At 42.4% G+C, this 22,287-nt stretch overlaps 1 protein-coding gene across 3 annotated transcripts in view; it reads right to left on the reverse strand.

Annotated features, from left to right (window-relative positions):
• The window catches only part of LOC139754497 (uncharacterized), a 124,819-nt gene that overhangs the window by 101,929 nt on the left and 603 nt on the right, over positions 1–22,287 (reverse strand). The window lies entirely within an intron of this gene.

Here is a 22,287-nt window from a genome sequence, read left to right on the forward strand (position 1 = left end):
AAATAGCTTGTGTGACATACGAGCGGCAGGGAAGCAGTAACAAGATGGTACAAGAACTTCATACAGGGGTCGGGAGTTAAAGCAGAAGCTACAATGTACTCCTGACCACACAGCCGGCCCTCTCCTCCACTGTAAACACACACACACACACACACACACACACACACACACACACACACACACACTTGCTGGAAGACTCTCACTCGTATGACTTTCCAGAGAGCAGTAGCTGAAGCATCATTTGTTGACGGCAATATACATCTACCATCACAAAGTCGTAAACCTAAGAAAGAAAAATAAAGTAAACGATGTAGTTATAGTGAAAAAAATACAGCAAAAGAAATCGTGACTTGGCAACCTTCTCTCTCTCGTATTATACAGGAATATTTCCTTATAAAAAACATGGAAACTTGACCTACAGCCACACAGCACAGACAACACTCTCACCTTGATAGTTATCTCCTTTCCTCTTCCCCTCCCCTCTCTCTCTCTCTCTCTCTCTCTCTCTCTCTCTCTCTCTCTCTCTCTCTCTCTCTCTCTCCTGACGTCATCAACAATCAAAATCGACGATTAATAGAACAAGAGATTCTGGTATGATTGTCTTGCTATGTTAACGCAATACCTACATGAAGCACCTCTGCTCCTTAAAATCATTCCTGATGGTGAATATATATATATATATATATATATATATATATATATATATATATATATATATATATATATATATATATATATATATATTCATTTATTCATTTATTCATTTATCTATTTATCTTTATCATACTTAGCCGCTGTCTCCTGCGTTAGGGAAGGTAGCGCAAGGAAACAGGCGAAAGAATGGCCTAACCCACCCACATGCACATATACGTCCACACACGCACATATACATACCTATACACTTCAACACAGACATATACATACATACACATGCACATATTCATACTTGCTGCCTTCATCCATTCCTGTCGCCATCCCGCCACACATGAAATAGCACCCCCCTCCCCCCGCATGCGCGCGAGGTAGCGCTAGGAAAAGACAACAAAGGCCACATTCGTTCACTCAGTCTCTATCTGTCATGTGTAATGCACCGAAACCACAGCTCCCTGAATTAGCGAGGTAACATCAGGAAGAGACAAAATCATAGCCACATTTGCTCCCGTCCATACGTCACCGTTACGACTCCTATACCTTCATATACCAACTGCGTTGTCTGTGGGCAGACTCCCACGCCCGGGATGCGGACCTGGGCCACTGCACCACGAAAGCCCTTTGTGTGTGTGTGTGTGTGTGTGTGTGTGTGTGTGTGTGTGATAAGATCTAGCTACAACGCTAGACCTGATCACCACAGGGGATAACTTGCTGAAGTGAACAAAAGAGCAGAACATCTATGCAAAAAGAATCTAGTTTAAACGACGTGTTTATGACTCTGTAAACCAGATAGATAAGGAAGATCTCGAGAACCCTAACGAAAAAGAGAAAAGTAAGTTTGAATCCTCTGTAACATTATTTGATAAGTGAGATAAGAAAATGGGTAGAAAACCTCTAAATCTCAGGTAGATGAGGGTAGAGTGCGTAGAAACCTGAGTCACCAAGGCAGGGAAAGGAAGAGGCGTTCGGTGACATCTGCAGGTGTGGAAGGTCGGGCCTCCTGATGTGACAGCATGGGTGGAGAGATGGAGGCCGGGGCGCAGACACAACAACAGATGGATTAAGAGAACGATACACCTGCGAGATTAAAGACTGACGAGAGAGAGAGAGAGAGAGAGAGAGAGAGAGAGAGAGAGAGAGAGAGAGAGAGAGAGAGAGAGAGAGAGAGAGAGAGAGAAGGGAAACGAACTCCCCCTTGATCAGTACTGATCAGCGAGCATTTATTTTGCTGGCACAGCGCACTGATTGGCTCACACAATAATGCTGCATTCCTACTGGTCCGCTAAGCTGCCGGTACGTGATGCAGAGGAACCGGCGCTCCATGATTGTAACGTGAAACAAACTTACCCAGCACTAGTCTAACCTAACCTCACCTAACCAAACCTAACCAAACCTTATCCAACCTCACTTAACCTTTCCAAACCTAACTTAACCTTTACTAAACTAACTTCACCTAACTTTACCTTTCCTAACGTAAGTTGCACCGAGCGCTGGGCATTACTAAAGTTAGAGAACATATCTAAGTTTGTTGCACCGTGAGAGAATTGATCCCTGGATCATATCTGAGCAGCACCTGCCGTGCCAGTGGAGGTCTGAGGCACTGCATCAAGCAGATACTGCAACTGGACCTGAATGATTTACTTCAGCATCTGCTGCAAACACACTGATTGTGAATCAAGTACAGTGTACGAAGGATTTGTGTCCGTGAAGATATAGATATACACAGTAGTATGTGGGAGGCCAGTACTATATACAGTGGTGTGTGGGAGGCCAGTAGTATATACAGTGGTGTGTGGGAGGCCAGTAGTATATACAGTGGTGTGTGGGAGGCCAGTAGTATATACAGTGGTGTGTGGGAGGCCAGTACTATATACAGTGGTGTGTGGGAGGCCAGTACTATATACAGTGGTGTGTGGGAGGCCAGTACTATATACAGTGGTGTGTGGGAGGCCAGTGCTATATACAGTGGTGTGTGGGAGATCAGTAATATTTGGACTCGCTAGCTTTATCTATATCACTGTAAATCCTTGTCCATCTTAGTTGATATTTCTGATAAAGATTCGAGACTTGCAGAGGTGTGTCGCTTATCGAGAGCTGGTAACATCAACTGGTGGATCACTAATGGCACAAGACATTTTCCTCTCGCGTGGAGTTGATATATGACCTTCTCAGCTATCAGTATGGTTAATAACGTGAATTTTTCAACTACGTTTTTGGTCAATGATACATGGAATCGTATTTCCCTATGTGATTAACGATGCGTAAATTCTTAACTTCGTAATTAATGATACGATAAACTCTCATCTTTGTCTGTGGTTAATGAGCTGCTACTATCTTAAATCTGTTTGTAGTTAATGACGAAAATGTCAGATTACTGTGGTTAATGAACCATGAATCTCTCAGATCAGAGTATGGGTAATACTCTGTGAATCTCTCAGCACTGATTTCATAATGAGCTGTGAATATTCTACATTTCTGTGGTTAATGACCTGTGGATCTCTCAGATATGTGTGGGGTAATGACCTATGAATCTCTGGGATCAGTGTGCAGGTAATGAGCTGTGAGTCTCTCAGATCCATATCTAGTAATGATACATAAGTCACTCAGATCCATGTGTTCGTAATGATGTGAGAGCCTGTCAGATATGCTTGCTGTTAACGAGATACGCTAATGTCGTCTTTTATGGGGGTAAAGGTAAATAAAAATCTTTACTCTGTGCAGAGTTAATAGGAATTTAAACACCTTTATGTGTGATCGTTTACCGTAACGTGTAGTTCTCCCCAGTCTTTACATGGCTGACAATGAACAACGCTCACATCTGTAAATCGTCAATCACACGTGATATTATTCATCATGTGTCCGTGTAATGATACATGCCGCCACGAGCTCCATGTAGCATCATCCATGATACCTGACATCCCCCCCCCCCCGTGTGTGGTTAATGACACGTGACGTCCTCAGCCGTGCGTGTGCCTAACGATACGTAAAATTTTCCCCTCTGTGTGTGGTTAATGATACGTGAGGCTGTGAGGTCTTGCGTGCACCCAAGCTGTGACCACAGCAAACATTGCTCAAGTTGTGTGGCTGAGACTAACTTTGGTTGCCACGCTCTGACTCCCGCCTGGTGGAGGTTAATGATCGATCTGTACTGTGGTGAATGTGGTACAGACTCGATGGCTCTGGCTTGTGCTCTGGTGGAGTGTGGTACAGAGTTCCTGAATCTGTCGAACATAAGAATGAAGTCTTATGATACAACCGCTACTCATCTGGGGTAACAGCTGACTAAAGAACCGTCAATGTTTCTGTAACAACAAAATTGAATCAATAACTACATCTGTAACAACTGAAGCTGATACTGATGTAACATCAGACGGGAGTCATTTGACTTCGTAACAGCTGACCACTGAAGTATGAATATACATGTCAAACATTTGCGTGTCGAGGTGAGTGTGTGTATCAGTTCCCTCATAACAACCAAATTTAACCTTGTCTTTACGTGAACTGCCACAGGGGAGAATGAACCCGCTGCCTAAACATTTCATAATCGACAAAAACAGATCCACTGACACACTCCCTGAAGTGCGTCTCAGATGTGACCCGCCTTTACAGCACTACATTCTCTTTATATTTCTAAACATCATCAAAAAACAGAAAAGATGTTTTTTATCACATGACGAGACATGAGCGACGGGTGTGTAGTCAGGACCCCCAGTGGGGTAACACTGCCTGCCACCGAGTGAAGTGGGCCACCGCCACACTCACTCCCATACTCCGGTGAAGCGTTCCAGCACACTTACCAGTGAAGCGGCCCAACACACTCACCAATGAAGCGGCCTAACACACTGACCAGTGAAATGGCCTGACGCACTGACCAGTGAAGCGGCCCAACACACTCACTCGTGAAGTGATCCAACACACTTATTCTAGTGAAGTGGTCCAACACATTCTAGATGAGTGGTCCAACGCTATCATTCTAGTGAAGTGGTCCAACACTTGCACAAAGACCACACACGCAACGCACTTGGACGGCGTAGCGTATCAGTAACCTGCTGGATGTGGCGTATGTATGCCACTGTTGACTTAACAAACAGAGCAGTAGTGGTTCGAGGTCTGGGTCTGTCCACAAAACGGCGAGCGTAGATGACGGTCTGATGACTTCTTTAGTTATGATATGATTCAAAAGTTGATTCATGGAAAGATGATAAGTTGATTCATGACAATGGCAGTCATAACATCATTCACCTGATCGCCAGAATGAGACAGTTATCGTATATGTGGTAACTACCGTTCAGAAGCAGTGAGTTCAGAAGTAGTTGTAGTGAGCTGCTATCATGTAACTGTGACCTTCATAAGTGATGCATGGGACTTACGATATGTTACTCTTTAATTAAGCTTTACTCGGGTACGAGCAGACCTCCCTCAGTTATCACAGAGAAATGTCAGCGTAACACTGGAGTACTAAGACCATACTTTGATCTCACTACTTCATTAAATTCGTTCTTGTTTCCGAGTAAAAAAAAAAAAGAAAAGCCTTTAAGTGCGATGTGTTCTACTTTCATTGATAAGAAAATTTGACAAAAACATTTAGATTCTTGGAATCTATTGTTATTTACAGAGAGCTGAGAAACGTTTTTTCAGTTTTCTATCTCTCACATATTTGCCCTCAGGGCAGTACTAGCCTCACCCTCTCAGGGCAGTAGCGACCTCTCCCTCCCTGGGGAGTACTGGCCTCATCCTCCTAGAGCAATAGCGACCTCTCTCTCCCAGTGGAGTACTGGCCTCACCCTCCCAGGGTGATGTTGGCCTCTCCCTCCCAGGGCAGTACAGGCCAGGGAGACACCAACCCAAGGTGGATCAAGTATCCTTCTGGTCGGAGACTCTGGAGTTAGAGATCAACATCAGGAGTAATGTGGTAAATTGTGTGCCTCCCTGGTGCCAGAATAGAGGGTATACCAAGGAAGTCTGATGACATTGTCTCACACACTCCACCGACGATACAACTTGTGCTAACCACTTGGGAACTAACCATGTAGGCAGTGGCAGAGCAGACAAGAAATATAACGAGGTATACGGGCTCGCATCTGCAAGTTTAAAGAGAACCAGAGGAAGTTAGTTATGCCGGGATTGCTGCGCTGATATGATATAAACTCTTGCCTCCTCAGCAAACTGCTTAGGGTAAACAGAGGAGTTAAGGATCTCTTTAGGTAGGAATGAAACGTTTTTAGTAACGATTTATGGAAACATTTTGCGTAATATAAGCCTCTTTACAAGGGATACCCTCCATTTGAGTGGAGTCAGGAATGCACGTCCTGAAAAGTGTTCGATGAAACTTTGGTCTCCATTTTTATATCGACAGACCACTCGGATACCCTGAGAACCAACAGCAGGATACCTAATGATGGGCAACATGGCAGGGTAGGCCAAAGTGAAGTCCCAGTCTAGGAGCAAACAGGAAACGAGGAAGATATGGAACATGGCAGAGTAGGAGAGCTAGTGGTTACCTCACTGGTAGAGGCGGGGAACAAGCCAGCTCCGTCAGTCTGAGGTCACTTCTCAAGTAAAAGCAGGGAACGAGGCAGGGCTGGTCATATCGAAGTCACGGACCAAATGCAGGTAAACAGGCTTTCCATTCTCACCGCAGCAAAGTTTCAAAAACACATAACCAAATAAGTAATCTTGTAAACTGGGCCAGAACACTGATTTCTTAGGTCCTCATCAATCGCTAAGCAAACTTAGATTAGTGTACTCAAATGCTTCGAGAATTATTTCAGAACGAGCAGAGCTGATATCAAATTCCATCACAGAGAAAACGTAACATGTTTAAACTCTGAATATGATAATCTATTGGACGAATTCGCAATACGTGAATATAAGATATTTATAAAAGATCGTTTGCACAAGGCAAGACGTGGTGTTTTAACATGCTAAAAACAGCTCAGGTGCGATTACAGTAAGCATGCCAGACGCCGACAGTCACAACACACTAGTCACTAATATAACCGACGAAAGTAAAGGTGCACCGAGTTCTGGCGTGATATACAGACCACCTTTGTAAATGGAAAAAGTTGACGAAAAATGTTATGACGAAATAAAAAGATTATCACAATAGGTGACTTTTAGAAATGCAACTGTAAACCGAAAATATGGTGAGAGATGATCAAGAAGGCAACAGATTACTCAACTTGAGGGAAGACACTTTTCTTGATCAATTAATCGATAAGCCGACGAGCGGCTGAATCATCTCTGATCATACCTTCAGAAGCGACAGAAACCTGATGATTTCTCTGGGGTAGACGAGGCTCTGGCAAACAGCGACAGTAATAGAACTAGACTATAAGTGAACACAAGAATGAAATTAATGATTACCTCTTGATCCCAGATCATAAACGAGCAAACCTTGAGAAAATATGACACGAAATTAGAAATGATCAACTCTTTAATGCTGTGGGATATTTCTAAAAACGATTACCTCTCTGTGAAAGCGTACGAAGAATGACGAAAAGAACCATTTTAAACTCAAAACCTTCCTGGATGATTAGGAGAATAAAAGAATTGCTTCCCTAAGAAAAAATGCATAAGAAATTCAAACTGATGGAAAACAATGAAATTGTCAAGCCTGATAAAATTGAAAGGGAATGTGAGAAGTAAATGTAAAAATCGGAAAAGAATTTCCATGATCGTTAAAGTTGACCTTACGATAATCTTCAAATATGTAAGACAAAGAAGAAACGTAGAAGAGACAATAGAACAGCTAATAACAGAACATGGCTAAGTAAACAATAATGACAGAAATGGTTTTCATACTAAACAAATCCTTCACAAGAACAGTGCAGAGCACAACTAGAAATACAACATTTCAGATTTGTAACGATCAAAAATACATTTCACTGTTGTGACGATGAAAAATACATTTCACTGTTGTGACGATGAAAGATACATTTCACTGTTGTGACGATGAAAAATTAAAGGTGACCGATATCAAGAGATATGAAGGACTATGTATAACAGTTTGACCAAAGTGATTCAAACATATCGACTGACCTTGATAACCAGCCCCAAGATTCGTGAAGGAGGTCAGACGGTAACTGATTTTTCTCATAAACAAAATGAATAAGAAATTACTACAGGTATGTGAGGTACCTTAAGACTTGACACGGGCTGATATCATTCTCATATGTACGAAAGGAGGTTAGAAATTTGCCTTAAATTACCACCTAATTAACCTCACGTCACTTATGGGTAAATCGAGGGAAAAACGATGAGACAAAAATATGATTTTCTATATCACAAAATGATCAGCAAGGCTTCAACATTCAACAACAAAATATCTTGCCTAAGAAGTTTAGTCGAATTTTTCGGTGTAATGCTCGAGAATTGGGACTCAAAAGTCCTCTCTGACGTAATATACGTAAACTTCTGAAAGGCATTCAATAAAGTGCCATCCAAATCACAGAAAGCAGAGGTCGACTGTGTTCACGAACTAGTGACAGACTCACCGAGGGAAACCTACGTATTGTCTCAAATAACGAAGCCTCAGACTGGCTGAACGTGTGACGAGTGGGGTCCCTCAGGTGTAGGTCCTAAGTCACATTCTTTTCATATAGTACATCACTGATCACTGGGTCTCCTATCTAGAATTTCCAAATCTGTGGACAATATGAGACCAGGAGGAAGAGTTATGAAATAGGCAAAACTGTGAAATCATTCAAGGATTTTAACATGATAGTGAAGGATCAGATAATATCGAATAAGATTTAACGTAAATGATGAAATATGTAAAGTTGTGCACTTTGGAATAAAATGACTAAACACAACAATCAGATATGCTGGAATCATCTAAAGAATATGAAGAGAAAGATCTTGGAGGTGATATAGGCAATATCATACACCAAGCAGTGTATAGCAGCAAGTGAAAAAGGGAACCGTATGTTTATTTACATAGCTACGAAAATCGATCAAAAAACATCGGAAATTATTCTGACCCTTTTTCATGCTTTACTAAGACCATACCTTAACCATACAGCCCAGTTCTGGTCCCCATTACAGAATAATAAGGATGAAAACTGGAACAAGTACAAAGGTGGGCGACAAAACTGATTCCAGCACTGAAGAATCTGGCACATGATGAGAGGCTGATCAGATCTTATCTCTGTTACCACTAAGATATCGAGTAAGAGAAGATAGAGTGGAACTGAAGGATGTGTAGGAATGCGGTGTTGAGCCGTCACTGTATTAGCGCATTTGGTGACTTAAATTGTTTGTACAACATCAATTCAAAAAATATTTTTGTGATAAATGAAGTATTTTTCATTCAATGGGATTATTAACATGCAAAATGATTTATCTATTAGAGTCGGTGAAAGCAGTGCCACAGATACGTTTAAGCAGACGTGACAGATATTTCGCACCAGATCTAAGACTAATGATATATCCACCTCCTCAGCTACACGATAAGCTTATAGATCTTCCTAATTAGAAATCTGTGTTTTTCTATTCCTTCCACATTATTCTAGATTATTTTTCTTTACTACACCCAGTGGTGCGTTGTTGTGTGATGTTGTATTCATTGGTATTAAGACAGCAGTACAAATGGAATAAAACTTAAAGCTAAAATATGTAACCCTGACGTGGGCAAAATACTTGGCAGATAGATGTGTTGAACACTGGAATACGTTGCTGTCAAACGTTCTCAATGTAAAGATTATAAACGCCATCAAAGACCGACTCCACAAATCTTCACGTGTCCGGGGGCCTCATGGCTGAGCACAAGGAAAAAATATACAGATAAATAAATTCAATTTTTTCCTCATTCCAGATCCTAGGAATATATTGCAGTGCAGCAGAAGGAGGGATAGTATTTTAGGATTTTACAATAGGATTTTCGCTTTAGTTCTCTCCTGTTAATTTCCAGAAATTCATGATATTTCTTCCACTCTTTTTCCTGCTGGTCGTTGCTGCCTGAGGGAGTGGAGGATGAGGAGGAAGCTTTCTTGCCCTCCAATCCTTACCTCATCCTCTTAAGACAGAAATAGGAATGGGTAGGATTAAGTTCGAAATAGATATCCCAGACAAGGGCCAACGGAGACTCTGCTGTCGGTCTTTCCCACGTACTCTCTCTCTCTCTCTCTCTCTCTCTCTCTCTCTCTCTCTCTCTCTCTCTCACACACACACACACACACATAAAACTTTCCAAACTTCAACCCTCTCTCATGACATTCTTACCCCCACAAAATTACTTTCTTACGCAACATCATTCGCCTTCACCCCTGCCTATTCTTACCATTCCCAACCGTGACCACTCCTAGCCATCACCACTTCCATTCCTGGGCCTCACCACTTCCAGTGTAACCTTTCCTAGCTCTCATTACTACCTACGTTCACCACTCCGAGCCACCACCACTCACAGCTCTCACCACTTTTCCAGCACTCTCACCTTCGCCTCTTCTTACCTCTTGTTTGAAATATTATAAACTTTGCCTCGTTTCTTTCCCTCTCGGAGAAGAGTCATCACAAAGGCAGGTCAAAAGCCTTACGCTTTTTTCGGTCGGCCAAAGTCTGCCTGTTAACCTCACTCAAACAGAGGCATGTGCGTGCATTCATGCGTGTGTTTTTGTGTGCGTCTCTCTGCATGCATGTGTTTGGGTATTTATGTGTGTATATATGTCTATTCAATTCCATATATATATATATATATATATATATATATATATATATATATATATATATATATATATATATATATATATATTCATATTATACTTTGTCGCTGTCTCCCGCGTTAGCGAAGTAACGCAAGGAAACAGACGAAAGAATGGCCCAACCCAACCACATACACATGTATGTATATAAACGCCCACACACGCACATTTACAGACCTATACATTTCAACGTATACGTATATATACATACACAGACATATGCATATATACACATTACATATTCATACTTGCTGCCTTCATCCATTCTCGCCGCCACCCCGCGACACATGAAATAGCACCCACCTGCCCCGCGTGAGCGCGAGGTAGCGATAGGAAAAGACAACAAAGGCCATATTCGTTCTTCTTGTAAACTTATTCTTTGAAAATGACCAGATTACCGGATATCTATCAGATATTTTTCTGAATTTTCAGATTGTTTGATATCTCTTTTAATATGGGTGGGGAGGTTGTGTGAGATACCTACATTGGATGTCTCAATGTTTCCAGCAACACATCTTGAGGAGCGCGTGGAGAGCACGGTTGTTCTGTGAGGTCTCGCGTGATGTTTTGAACTGCTCAGGTCACCAATGCAACACACAACACGGCGAAAGAACTCAACGTCATCCTGAAATACCTTCCAGCAAAATATGTAATCAACAGATGAATTCCTCCAGATTCTCCGCTCCTCTACCCAAGATGGGCTCATAGCATCTCTTGATGTTGAAAGCCTATTCATCAATGTAGCCATAAATACCAATATCATCTGGGAAAACGTATACAACCACCCAGAGCTACACCAACCAAGCATACCATCCACCGCCCTACACCAACTTCTGAAAGCCTGCACCACACAGGCTCCATTCCGACACATAGACCATCAGATAGGAGTGCCCATGAGCTCGCCAGTAAGGGGTACCTTTGCTGCATTCTACATGTGTCACCTTGAAGACAATGTTCTACAAAGAGACTCAAGACGCCCATCTACATACTGCAGAATTGTCGATTACATTTACACAGTCTCAGAGATGAAACACACCTTAACCACCTTCAAACAACAAGACGAGAGATCGTTCTGAAACTCACTCATAAGATGAGCGTCAACAACGAGATGCCGTTCTCAGATATCATGATTAACGACAACACTGATGGCTACGTCACCTCCATTCACAAGAAAACCACAGACCTCGGCCAATGTTTACGTGCAGCTAGTGAGTGTCCCCAACACTGTAACACTGGAGTTAATGCTGAATGACACCGAGAATATAAGACTGTATCAAACTGTCACATCTTCCACAAAGAAACACAGCGTATTAAACAGACCTTATCAACAACAGATATAAGAACTCCGACTTCGACAGATAAGTGAAATGCTAAACAACCTCACAGTGGCAGAAGCTACAAGCAACACAACAATACACAAAATATATTACTGTAACCACATGTCAACAGCGTACTGCACAGATGAAAGTGTACGTCGAGACATCTTCTCTAGAAATATCAACCCCACAACACAAGTTAACAATGTCATGCTAGTTATCTACTGCAGAAACAAAAACACAACCAACCTCATCATGAGCAAACGTACATGGGAAACACAACCTGTACACTGTCCAGAAGACTCACCCAACACCTACAAGAAGGCGTTCATCACACTACATGTCACCAAGAAGCACAACACTGCCCTCACACCAGAAACAAGCATTAAATCTACAAGGATCGTATACCGTGAACACGACACACGACGCCTGTCCATCGCCGAAACACTAATTACCAGGAAAATATCAACCAAAACTCAACAACCAGAATACGGGCCAAGACAGATCACTACAGCTACACGCCACAGTGAGCTCAGCGCTACGCGCATGTCCGGTTACTGGTATTGCCAAGCCTCCTCCAGCCATCCACAATCATTCCCACCTGATCCATCGACCTCTTCACACCCTCCTGAAGATGATCTGATGGATTCAAATCAAAACGTTAACACAACTCTTGGACGTATCCTATAAATCTCCCAATCTATGTAAAAAAAACAATAGAAAATATGATAAAATCAAAATAAATCTGATAAAGAAAAATTATCAGGTCAACATTGGAAAAAGAAAATAAAAACGATGTCCTTTCGTTTATTACATCCTCAAACTTCCCATTAGTTTTGCCAACATTTCTCTCGTAATCATACCTTGACGTCAATGCAATACAGAGGATTGCTTTAGATTCGATTACCTGCAATAGTAACTGTACGTAACCGAGAAGACTTACACTTGTTGGTGTGACCTCTCGTGCCAGTGTGACCTCTCGTGCCAGTGTGACCTCTATGTAGGTGTTTGTGTGAGCTCTTACGTGTCAGCGCAACCTCAGGTGTGACACGTTTGATATTGCCTGGAATGTGTTAACAGTAAAAGCCATTCTCTTAGAGCAGGAACGTATACAGTTACATGAAAATATTTCTCTCTCTCTCTCTCTCTCTCTCTCTCTCTCTCTCTCTCTCTCTCTCTCTCTCTCTCACACACACACACACACACACACACACACTCCCTCTCTCTCTTGAAGGTTAAAGACTGGAGTCTCTGAGTGTTGAAACCGGGCAGAGCGAAACAAAGTTCATGGGGAGGGGGACGTGTCGTTTAAGATGGTTCAGGGGTAAAATCATGGTTTAGTGAGAGGACACAAGTGAAGTGAGAAGACGCGAGCGAAGTGAGAGGACACGAGTGAAGTGAGAAGACAAGAGTGAAGCGAGAGGACACGAACGAAAGGAGAGGGTGACACTTCTGAAGAAGGAGCTGTGGGCGCAAGTTCGGTGTTAGTGGGCTAGAATGAAATTAGAGTGCGAGAGTATCTTGATCGTCAGCTCTTATGCACCTGACAGTGACAGGAGTGAGGAAGAGGAGTGCATTTTCAGGGAGGTTTAGTGAGCGCCATAGAAGCTTTGATGAGAGAGATCGAATCTTGATGCTATGGGAACTTAACGGAGAGGTAGGTGGTGAGTCAACTGAAAGTACAATGGGAGGGTACAGGATCCCTGGTGCACATGATACTAGGGAAAAACTTGTCAAGTTTCGTGATGAAGGATGAATGGTGATTGCATAAAGGTACATGGGTTGAGAAAAGCTGCATACCGAAGTGTACGTGGGCGAGTCAGGTTGTGGGTCTATTGGCATTTTAGGATTGTGCTGATTGGCTTGTGTGCATGAAGGGGAGCAGATAGAATGCCAAGTAATTTCAAGGCTGAAGTGTGTATGAGAGTAGTGTAGGAAAAGAGGAAATGATATACGAATATACATGGTGAAAGTAGGTGAGCTTGAGAAGTGGCCCGTGTGTAGAGATTCCAAGGAAGATTTCGTTTGACACAGCTGAGAGTAAGTGTGCTACATGCAGAAGTTAGGATGCAGACACGGGAGAAAAGGTAGTGAGCGGCGGAATGAGGAAGCCGACGCCAGGGTATGTTGCAATGGTTCGGGCGTGTGGAGAGGATGAGCGAAGAGAGACGGAAATTCGAATGTCAGTGTAGGTGTAGATGGAGCAAGGGGGAGGGAGAGACCGAGGAAGAGATAGAGAGATAAAGTGAAGGAGTCTTTGCGATATTAGGACTTGAACATTTAGGATGGCGAGAGGCATATACAGGAGGGAATCAACTGTAGCGCTATGGTATGTAGGAGAGACGTGCTGTTATTGGACTGACCCATGGCATATGAGGTGGTCCAGGTAACCCAGGGAGTAGTCTGTGGGCTTGTGTGTGGAGGGCAGACTCTGGATTCTGTGTTTTGTACATGACAACTAGAAATTTGAATGTGTATAAATAATGCCATTTTTCGTTTATTCCTGACACAATCTGGCTGAAGTGAGACATGCAGTTAGTTATACACAAAATGAACTACAGTATAACATAAAGAAGATTACAGTGTATGCTAGTCCACTCATAGAGGAGTAATGACAGTAGACAGAGGAATATCTATACCATGAATATAGAAAGTTATGCAAAATAGACAGAGGGATGCTTGTAACATAGACCACTGCTTGTGAGGATGATGCTCATTACCCCGTCACGCAGACAGCGACCCACCACCATGTGTTTGTGACATAATGAGAAGGATACCACTCCTGCAGATAGAAGGTTGTCCTCGAAGTAGACATTGGTCATGCTATAGAATTGATAAAAGTTACAATATAGAAGATTCCCTGCAACAGAGACAAAAGGATGAATGCAGCAGATTTATCCCAGACTGTAGAAAATTGTAAACGGTGCCCGTAATACAAGAAGAGGTCAGTGTGTAGTGGGGGAATGGACCAGCCTGTAGCTGGGATAGGGACCAACCTGTAGCTGGGGTAGGGACCAGCCTGTAGCGGGGGTAGGGACCAGCTGAAGCTGGGGTAGGGACCAGCCTGTACGGGGTTAGGGACCAGCCTTGTAGGGGGTTTAGGGACCAGCCTGTGCTGGGATAGGGACCAGCCTGAAGCTGGGATAGGAACAGCCTGTAGCGGGGGTAGGGACCAGCCTGTAGCGGGGTTAGGGACCAGCCTGTAGCTGGGATAGGGACCAGCCTGAAGCTGGGATAGGAACCAGCCTGTAGCGGGGGTAGGGACCAGCCTGTAGCTGGGATAGGGACCAGCCTGTAGCGGGGGTAGGGACCAGCCTGTAGCGGGGGTAGGGACCAGCCTGTAGCGGGGGTAGGGACCAGCCTGTAGTGGAAAGATGGATCAGCATGTGGTTGGGAAAGGCGCAGGCTGTTCCCATGAGGGACCGTGCTACAGATGGGCTCAGCTCAACAAGAAGGTACACAGTCCTTATGCCTCAGAGTTTGGGTTCCTTGATGACACTGGCCAAGATCTCATTTGCATACGCCAGTATATTTAAGATGCATAAGTGCTGCAAGACTTTATGGCCAGTGTACCGTCTATATGCCCTCTGATGCGACTTTATGCCTGCTTTTATGTAGCTCATGCATTTTCATACACACTTTTATATTTATCTTTTCAGAGTGTTTCTTATTCCTCACATGTACATAACTTACTTTATAGTGCCATATAATTCCTTTTAATATTTAAGTAATTCAGAATCAGCTTTTATATTCTTAACCTCTTAAGTTTCTTCGCAGCTTTTGGGAGATTTTTCTTGCCTGCAGTGAATAATCATTTATCTTATATTTCTTGTGTGTGTGTGTGTGTGTGTGTGTGTGGGTGTGTGTGTGTGTGTGTGTGTGTGTGTGTGTGTGTGTGTGTATGTGTGTATGTGTGAGTGATTACTAATTGTGAGTTACAACTGAGAGAATTTTTCACTCATGTTGCTTCTTCTCATAACTTTGTATATATGTATCATGTTTTTACTCTTACGTGTGTATAAACACACACACACACACACACACACACACACACACACACACACACACACACACACACACACACACACACACACACACACACACACACACACACACACTCGTCCAACTCTCGATGGGATAGGATGTGTGTCAGTGGCACTCTCGGGCCGCCAACACGTCAACAAGTCGAGCTGAACTCCCCCCTTCCCCCCCCCCCCTCCCCTCTCTCTCTCTCTCTATCTCTCTATCTCTATCTATCTATCTATTTATCTATCTATTTATCTATCTTTCTCTATTTATCTATCAATCTCTCCCAGCTTGATACTTGGTTGAAGCCTGACTGGTCTTATCATCTCCACACAAGTGTATATCTTCAGTAAAATTGTATGTAAAAGAAACCATTAACTCAGTAACAGTCTCACGAGATGCCTGTGTTGAAGCCACGTCGCCTCAGTGTTAACCCAGCATCATGGTCCCCCGAACGTGGCAGGTGTGACCCAGCTGACCACAGCCACTCAAAGATGATCATTTCCCCGGGGGTCAGAGGGCGATCGTCTGACCTACCAGTGATCTACAGATACGAGACCTAACGTACACCTACCACTACTACTACTACTGTGACTGTCATGAACAATGTACAAACAACTGTACAGGTAAGCGAGCAAACAGCTTATTCTTCCTGTAGTTCTACACATGTCAACTACTATACTACTGTAACGTAACCAACGTGATGATATTCATCACTTAATGTAGACCATTACATACATAATGCACGTCAACACAATACTACCGTAGTTCAGCTTTACATTACGTGATGGTTAACAAATTACCATTAAAGGTCAAATGTATATACCATAAGATTGGCTCAGTAAAACTTCCTGTATTATGTAGACAGACTTCACTCAGGGGCTTAACCAAAGCGTAGAAGTATCCAACCTCGCTCTGATCATAAGCTCTTTTGTAATTAGTTAACCAGTTAGTTATGACCTCACAATCATGTAATTCCTCAACTGTGTATGTTCAGCTGAATGGCTGATTGAATTCAGCAAACCGTTCTTTATCTTATTACATTTATACACACACACACACACACACACACACACACACACACACACACACACACCACGGTCTGAGCCAGGCACCCAGTTATTGACCAGCCCCGAGGGAAGGATGAGCACCTGGGTGGGGTGTGGGCCGACTTCTGCGCCGAGTATTCGACACCTTACTGACCAGGCGCGGCTGAAACTCGTGTTGACTTATGATCAGTAACGTGAACTACTGAACCATGTGTGTGTGTGTGTGTGTGTGTGTGTGTGTGTGTGTGTGTGTGTGTGTGTCTGTGTGTGTGTGTGTGTGTGTGTGTGTGTGTGTGTCTGTGTCTGTGTGTGTGTTATTACCTATTTTTTTCAATACAGGGACAGAGTTCTACGCTAGCGGGGCCCCATTTCTTGGACAAACAGGTGTGTGAGTATATTCGTATATTTCCTTGCGCTACCTCGCTGACGCAGGAGGTGGCGATGCTGTTTCCTATGGTGAGAGGTGGCGCTTCATCCTCGACCTTGACCTGATGCCGACAAGAGGGCGAGGGTTGCCGACATACATGCAAATGAAAACGTAATCAAAAGTTTCAAGCAAGAAGAACAACGAACCAAGTCAGTGAGGTCTGTGACGTCACCACATTGTACTGTAGGATGACACACACTGTAGACCAGATGACAGCCAGGTACCAGGATGACACACACTGTAGACCAGATGACAGCCAGGTACCAGGATGACACACACTGTAGACCAGATGACAGCCACGTGACCACTGTAGCGGTGACCGTCACATTGTCTACCTCTACATCTGTGTCTGATCAACCCATAATGTATCGTCCTGTTCATCTCTACGTTTACTAACTACATACATCAATATCATATCCAGTACGATATCATCATGAATATATCCAGCCATCCATGAACCTATAATTCTAAATCTTCTATATTTCTATCCTTCCAAACTCAGCCTGTCCTTGGAGGCATTAACAAACCGTCAATCTATCTGGACCTCATAACGCCCTTAAGAACACACTGTCTCACAACAGTGTGGGAAAGTATTATCCTCACCCTGCTCAGTGAGGTATGAGGTCTTCCTCAGCAACATTACCTCACCATGAGGCGAGGATCATACCCTGCGAGATGCTAGGGGTCATGACCCATACACCAAATGCATCTTCATTCATGAACCATAAAGCATACACGCTTAGGTCACTCGCCACACAGTATATGCCTTAGTCATGCATGAGTCATACATGAGCCACACATCAAATGCTTCTTCATTCATGAACAATACAGCATATGCTTTGTTTATGGACTATACATTATATGCTTAACTCATAAACCATAGAGCATAGGTTACGTTTATGAATCAGACAGCATAAATTACATTTATGAACCATCTACTTCATATACAACATAAAGATAGATATACTAGCGTTCTCGTAATAATTACAAGCTTCAGCGGCGCAACACCAGAGCGCAGATGTGACACACCATAAAACATCACTAATGAAACCCAGACGACACATCACTTAACCACATTACTCACACGTTATAACATCGTCAACTCTGAACTGGAGAAAGACTAACACTTGTCCCAGATCAAAAAAAAAGTGCTCTCTCTCTCTCTCTCTCTCTCTCTCTCTCTCTCTCTCTCTCTCTCTCTCTCTCTCTCTCTCTCTCCGACATAATTCCTCAAGGAGTCGTTATGTCCCTAACGGTGATAAAAAAAAAAAAAGGGGAGATACAGAGAGAGAAAACGGGGAGTGGGACGTCTCCCCCGGCCCCGCTGGCGGCGCGGCGACCGAGCGCCTCCGCCTCAAGGCCACTCCACTTGATGAACTATGAGAAAAAACCATTATATATATAGCGAGGTGGTAATGGTGGTCGGCTGGGTGGTAATGAATGTCTGGCCAACGAGGATGATGTCAGGGAGATAAAGACATGACCTGAGGCGAGACAACTCAGGGAAACAAACGTAAATACTCGTGATACAAACATCACCATCCTGGCTACTACTACTACTAGCAATCATCATGATAATGTTGTGAACTATTACAGCTACTACTACTACTAGCAATCATCATGATAATGTTGTGAACTATTACAGCTACTACTGCTACTAGCAATCATCATGATAATGTTGTGAACTATTACAGCTACTACTACTACTAGCAATCATCATGATAATGTTGTGAACTATTACAGCTACTACTGCTACTAGCAATCATCATGATAATGTTGTGAACTGTTACAGCTACTACTACTACTAGCAATCATCATGATAATGATATGAATTATTACAGCTACTACTACTACTAGCAATCATCATGATAATGATATGAATTATTACAGCTACTACTACTACTAGCAATCATCATGATAATGACATAAATCATGACAAGAAAGTGTTGAGAATCTTGTTCAATATATGTAGGTGTTACCGGATTCGTCCTACTTGTCGTTCTGCAGCGAGTGAAGCGTCATTTTCGGTGAGACTCTGTCACTGGGAGGACAGACTCCTCAAAGAGCTTCTCACTCCAAAGGTGTCTACATTACCCTGCCATTGGATGTATGGTGGTGACCTTCGACTGCAGGAGCCTTTGATTTAATTGTCCTGGGTTCTTTCATAGCAACTGGTCTTAGAATGATTTTAAAATGCCTAACTATTAATGACCTAACCCAAGGACCACTCATACATCGCTACTGCTGTTTCAAGGCTGCGCTACATCCAGTAGCAGAGACCTAACTGACTCTCTTGGTATAAGAAATTTATACACGAGATTGTGGTTCCTTACTGTCCACTGACCAAGATGGTCCACCTCCCTGAATGTGACTTGTCATCTGCGGCGTAAGTGCCTGCGGCCGGAGTCCGGTAACACCCACACATTATCATTATAATTTCTACTATTGTTATCATTATTATCATTATTATCATTATCATTAGTATCATTATCATTATTGCTATTCTCATTATTATTATCATATATATATATCTTTCTTCTTTTAAACTATCCGCCATTTCCCGCATTAGCGAGGTAGCGTTATGAACAGAGGACTGGGCCTTTGTGGAATATCCTCACCTGGCCCCCTCTGTTCCTTCTTTTGGAAAAAAAAAAAAAAAAAAAAAAAACGAGAGGGGAGGATTTCCAGCCTCCTGCTCCCTCCCCTTTTAGTCGCCTTCTACGACATGCAGGGAATACGTGGGAAGTATTCTTCATCCCCTATCCCCAGTGTATATATATATATATATATATATATATATATATACACTGGTACCGAAAAGAGAATATACCTCACCAATTTTTCAGTAAGTTTGCGACAAGTGCAGTGTAAATGCGCTAGTAAAGTGCATAAGTATTGGTCTAATTACATGTGTAAAGTAGGAAACTCGTACAAGAGTCAGGAAGTAACACGGTACAATCCTTCCCCAGACACATGTACAGATATCACTGAAGTACTGAGATGATTAGACAATCTGACTGAAGATTAGAGAGTAGAACACACGTCGTGAGGACTGACCAAATGTACTCTGGTGAAGACTGATGAAGATTATGTCGAACACTAGTGATGTTTGGTGAAGATTGGAGACATAGTCATGATTGGTGATAGGCTGAGAACTGGTGAGCTGGGATATTCTGGTGATGACGACTGAATAATATACTGAAGACTAGCGCGATGCACGGCGGGAAGATTGGTGAATCATTCGCTGATGAAGAATGTTGAGAGTAACCAATCAAGTGATATTCTTCACTGCTGTGATCGTATGATTCACCGCCAGGACCAACACTAACAGTATCTACTGAACGACTCACTGGCAGCACTGACTGAGACAATCACAGAAGCTGCTGACTGCACCAATCGTTGGCAGAACTAACAGGAACTATCGTCATCAGAGCTGACTAGACCAAACCCCCTCAGCATTAACTGACCGGACCAGTCACTGACTATTGACTGAACCAATCGCCGTCAGTACTGACTGAACCAATCGCTTTTGATACTGACTGGACCAGTCACTTACCGTACTGACTAGACCATTCGCTTACAGTTATGACTGGACCAATCGCCGACAATGCTGACCGTATTATTCGACTCACAAAGTTTACGATCAACAGATCACATTATTCGTTGACTTAATTCCTTATCTATCTTATACATGGTTCGTTACCTCTGTTACTTGGTAACAGTATGACTCGTTCATCATGTTTATTGCTAACTCTATCTAGTTAATCGTACTACTGACTCACTCGTTAATCATGTTAACCACAATCTTTATCACTTTTAATCGTATTACTCGCTAGCTGTATCACTCATTCATCGTACTACTCGCAAACCTAATCATCCTTTAATTAGGTTACTAGCTGACTGCATCACTCTTCAATCGTGTTACTCGCTGACTAAATTACTTGTTAAGCAGGTTTATCGCTGACTGTGTCACACACTAACTGCATCATCGTTTTCCTGCACCACTTGGCCCTCATGAACTTGGCTTCATTATTGTTCGTTCAGATGCTGGAGTGATATCTTGTACAGTCTAATGTCATTTGCTGAAGTTGTAGTTATGTTCTCATTTTGTTTGTAAACCGTTGTTAACTGTTAATGTTGTAGTGATGATGTTTTCTTGTTTGTAAACTGCTGTTATCTGATGATGTTGTAGTGAAGTTCTTATCTTTCTGTACACTGCTGTTATCTGTTGATGTTGTAATGAAGTTCTTATCTTTCTGTACACTGCTGTTATGTGTTGATGTTGTAGTTATCTTTTTGTAAGCTGCTGCTATTTGCTGTCGTAGTTGTATCTTGTGTAAGCTGCAATCACTTGCTGATAGTGCGGTGTTATCTTGTGTATTTCTGATGCTGTATTAATCTTATCCTGAGTAACTTACTGTATTTTGGGTCATGTTTAATCATATTATGTATTTGATTTATTTGCGACAAGTATATTTGCTCTTTCATTTCATTTTGTAGCATTAATCCACTTGACACTATTTCTGCTTTCCTTTGAACACAATTTCGTTCTTACGATGTATTACACGTTCGGTTAATGTTTATGTGTTGAAATTTCATTCAACCGATTAAAAGTTTTGCTAACAGTGTTTCTCAAGTTTCGTTTACTGTATCATTTGACTAACTTTGCACCTACTGGCTGACGCGTTAAACCTGTTCTTGATTCGTTAATCACCTTCTGAATTATGTTCATCTCATTCGTTTCATTATAATCATTACTGAAGTATTCGACGTTCTTGGATCCGGTGATTCGTGTTTCAATATTTCAATATTCGTGTTATTCATAAACTATGTTTCGTTGAACTAAACGCTGTCAGCTTTGAATTCATATTAGATCTCTCAAATGTTTTGGTCACTAGTGATGTAGCAAAGTGAAGACTATATGTTTTCTAAATAATGTCAACTGATAAGTTATGGAAATGTGATGTTATCAACTATAAACATATTCATGATTCTACTATATGTCCCAAATGTCATCATATCAAACACTGTCATTAATAGTTTTAACATTATGTGACCTACTTATCATCTTCTGTTGGATCAGACGATACGACTTCCAAAAATCTCACTTGAAGTTGAGG

This window comes from Panulirus ornatus, chromosome 17, assembly GCF_036320965.1.
Source record: "Panulirus ornatus isolate Po-2019 chromosome 17, ASM3632096v1, whole genome shotgun sequence".
Lineage (NCBI taxonomy): Eukaryota > Metazoa > Arthropoda > Malacostraca > Decapoda > Palinuridae > Panulirus > Panulirus ornatus.